Source organism: Nannospalax galili, unplaced genomic scaffold, assembly GCF_000622305.1.
Source record: "Nannospalax galili isolate Female #2095 unplaced genomic scaffold, S.galili_v1.0 scaffold512, whole genome shotgun sequence".
In the NCBI taxonomy this organism is placed as follows: Eukaryota; Metazoa; Chordata; class Mammalia; order Rodentia; family Spalacidae; genus Nannospalax; species Nannospalax galili.
In genome coordinates this window covers 444,925-448,844 of record NW_008331992.1, presented here as the reverse complement: position 1 = coordinate 448,844, position 3,920 = coordinate 444,925, and positions in this window count along the sequence as shown.

Sequence of the window (3,920 nt, the reverse complement as noted above, 5' to 3'; positions counted from 1 at the left end):
TCCCTCCACTCCCCCCCTTCCTCTCTTTCCCACCAGACACACTGAACTCCAAACTAAACAAACATTAGAGGGAAGAAATACTTGAGGTTATTTTCCTCAGTGAATAATCACTTAGGAAGGAGTTTAAAGTGTGATTTGTATTTTGATAATATGAGTAAATCCTCTTCTGAGTCAATTAGTTTCATATTTTTACATTTCTTTTTTTTTGAAGATTAAAAATCAAACTCTGTGTGTGTGTGTGTGTGTGTGTGTGTGTGTGTGTGTGTGTATGAGTAGTATACACGAGTGCAGGTACCCAAAGAGGCCAGAAGAGGGTGTTAGATTCCCTGGAGCTGGAGTTACAGGCAGTTGTGAGCTGTCTGATTTGGGTGCTGAGAATAGAACTCAGGTTCTCTGCAAGAGTAATTTGTACTTTTAACTCCTGAGCAAGCTCTCCAGCCCTGATACTATCTAAATTTCCACACGAGCAAACTAATGTGGTAGCACCTGTCTTTGCTTATTCAGTGATAGCGCCTGGAAAACGATCTTTTTCAAAAATTTTTTTTTTAATTTTTATTTTTATGTGTATGCATGTATTGCCTGCATGTAGATAAGTGCACCTGTATCGTGCAATGCCCACGGAGGACAGAAGAGGCTATCAGATCCCCTGGAACTGGAGTTACAGACAGTTGTTAGCTGCCATGTGGGTGCTAGGATTCAAACTGTCTTCTACAAGAACAATCAGTGTTCTTAACCGCTAAGCCATCGCTCCAGGCCCCTGAAAAATGATCTTTTAAAAGACAGTATGGGGATCTGACAGCCTTTTCTGTCCTCCGTGGGCATTGCAGGACACGGGTGCACTTACCTACATTCAGGCTATACATGCATACACATAAAAAAAAAAAGATAATATATGCCAGCAAGGGCTCCGCCATTTTGTAAAGCTCCTCCATTTGGCCACATGATCTTAAACATACAGCAAGAAAGTACAACAAAAGGTTAAATCATTGATAAAAACATAAAATAACAGCAACAAAACTAAACAAGATCTTAAAAGGGATACACAACCTAGGCCTTAAAGGTCTCTCTATTAAATAAACCATAAGTTAGGGCTCTTGGAATTTCAGGTGGAGAATCACAGCCTTCCCAGATTAAAGGACTCTCATGCTTTTCCTAACATAAAACACTACATCTTCCTGATAATTCTGCTAATGTCTCCTTTGCTTTACAAGGTTTACCACATCAGACTAAGATGACGTCAAACACCAGCATCCCATTGGTGAACAGCTTTGCAGTTGAATCTCTGGATCTTCAAAGTATATAGCTCTATCTATGATGATCAGTAATACTGTTATTAATTGCTGGACTCATATACTCAGTTGCTGTCTTAATTTTATCTACTCTCATTTACAGTTGATCCACAGTTGGTTGATAGTCCTGTGGCAATCTAACTCCATCCACTGTGTGCCCTTGATCAGCTTTTCAATGCCTGAAAGAGTGGACACCCTGAATACTTTCTATGCACAATTTCAACTGAAAGAAGTCAGACTGACTCTATGTCTATCTTCTAAATGACTTTAAGGTCTCACCTCTTGAAGGGAAAATGCTAGATAGCTAGAGAGGTATTAGTGCACTTGGATGCTGTGGTGGCTTGAATGAGAACATCCCTTGTAGGCTCCAAGTGTTTGGACTTTTTGTCCCCAGATGATGGCGCTGTTTGGAAGGTCTTAGCGGGTGTGGCCATGCTGGAGGAAGCACGTCACTGGTGGTGGCTTACAGAGCTCTTAAGCCTTGCTCTCTTGCTTTCTGTGCCTGTTTAAAGATGAAGATCCTACCTTCTGCTCCTGCTCCAGCCACCTCTGGCCACCACGCCTCCCTGCCATGATGGACTGTAATTCCCCTAGACCTGTAAGCGCAAATAAACTTTTCCTTTTATAAGTTGCTTTGGTCAGTGTTTCTATCACAGCAACAGAAAGTAACCAATGCAGATGCCATTGAGGCAGGATCCTTCCTTCAAGGACTTTGCATGCTTTCCCTGACACTAGGTCCTTTTCATCCATTCTCTGATGCTCTCATGCCCCTGCCATGGGACTGCTTCTCTTCCATGCAACTGCTTGATGTCCTGATGTTAGAGTAGCAAAAACCCCATAAAATTAACTGATTAAAAAAAACAAAACAAAACTCTAGTCTATCTCTTGGAAGGCCCACCTTTCCAGTTTCACTGGTCAATCACCTGGTAGGATCACCCCTAGGAAGGTGGGTTCACCTTAAGTCATGCTAAATAGGTGGACGGAATACCAAGTGGGTTAATGAGATGGTGACCTTTTCCTGCCTGGAATCCTGACTCCCAGCACAGTGCTTCTGGACCCCACCACAGACATGTTGATTCTCTGTAAGTCTGCCCGCTTTTCTGAAGAATTCAGAAAGGTGTAGTCTTTCTCCTTCTCTTCTTCACACCTTTCTTACTAAACATGCTTTCTTTAAGGCTTCAGGCTGCCCTCGCACCGTGTATCTCTTCCCTTTTTCTCTAAAGCTTCCTTCTCCCTGCCATGTGGCTGCTGGTCTGCTATGTGTCTGGCCTCATGCAGGCTCTAAATCTGCACGGTTCCATGGCTTTCTTCCCTTCTCCCCTCCATTCTCCTCCTCAAGGCAGTTACTGAGATTTCCAGTTTGCCTTCCCTGAGGATTTTTATTTAAATTCTAATAAAATTGTCCTAAAACTTCTGTTTGAGTCTATTCTTAAATTCTTTTATAAATGAGACTAAGAACCTTGAGGGCATGCTCTTTCTCCCCCGTATCACAGCATTACTGAATATATCTCGGTTCTTGGACCCTGACTTGAAAGGGCTGGATTTGCAGCCCTGTCTTTTTAACTGCCTAACCAGTTTTGTGTCTTGAGACTAAACTCTTTCATTCAGGACACCACCAAAAACTGTATCAACAGCACTCTCCAAAAGTTTCCAGTACCAGAGACTGCTCCAAGACACCCCTGATGAAGGTGCTGCCTGAGTCCAGCAGAAAACAGCTGCTAGAAGAACAAGTGCATCCTTTCCCCCTCTATTTAGTAGAAACAAAATTCAGGAGTGTGAGCAGGGCTGCACCATTTTATAAAGCTCCTCCGCTTTGGGTAACCTGTGACAATTCTGTTAATTATAGTAATTTACTTTCCATATAGAATTAAGGTAATTTGTTTCTCTAGATTCTTGCTTTTCTCTTCTATTGACCTCCAGCTGGTCAGGAGAGATGTTTATTGATCAATTAACATTCTTTAAGTCACTATTCCCTGGCTACCCTTAGCAAAGGGTGAACTATAAGCCAAAAAGGAAACTGTCCAATCTCCTTCTCACCTCCTTTCCTCCAAAACCTATTAGAAGTGATGGTCTGAATTCTGCAACTCTCTGTGGTGTTAATAACTCTTCTATTAAAAGAGCAATCTGCCTCAATGTTCCCCTTGAACTTCAAATGAGAAACCTTCCAATGGTATTACATTTGAGACTTCAGGCAATACAATGTAAGATAATTTCCCATTTGTTAACATATTTTTTTTAATACATTTAATTCCACTTTCAGAGAACCTGTATGAAGCTGGGGATGTGGCTCAGTTGGTAGAATGCTTGCCTGGTGTGCACAGGCTCTGGGTTTTGCTCCTCAGCACTGCATTTTTAAAAAATGGATGTGGTGGAGCATGCCTGTAATCTTAACACTGAGAGGAGGAGGCAGAAGGATCACAAATTCAAGATCTTCCTTGATTATATAGTGAGTCTGCAGCCAGTCTGGAATACATGAGACCCTATCTTAGTAAGTAAATAAGTCCATGAATAGAAAAACGAAAGAAAATATATAGTCTGTACAGCCTAACAGAATTGTTATCAGAAAAATCAAGGTCAGCCTATATGTGTTTAATGTAAAACTGAATAGAATTTTAAATTGTAGTTGATAAA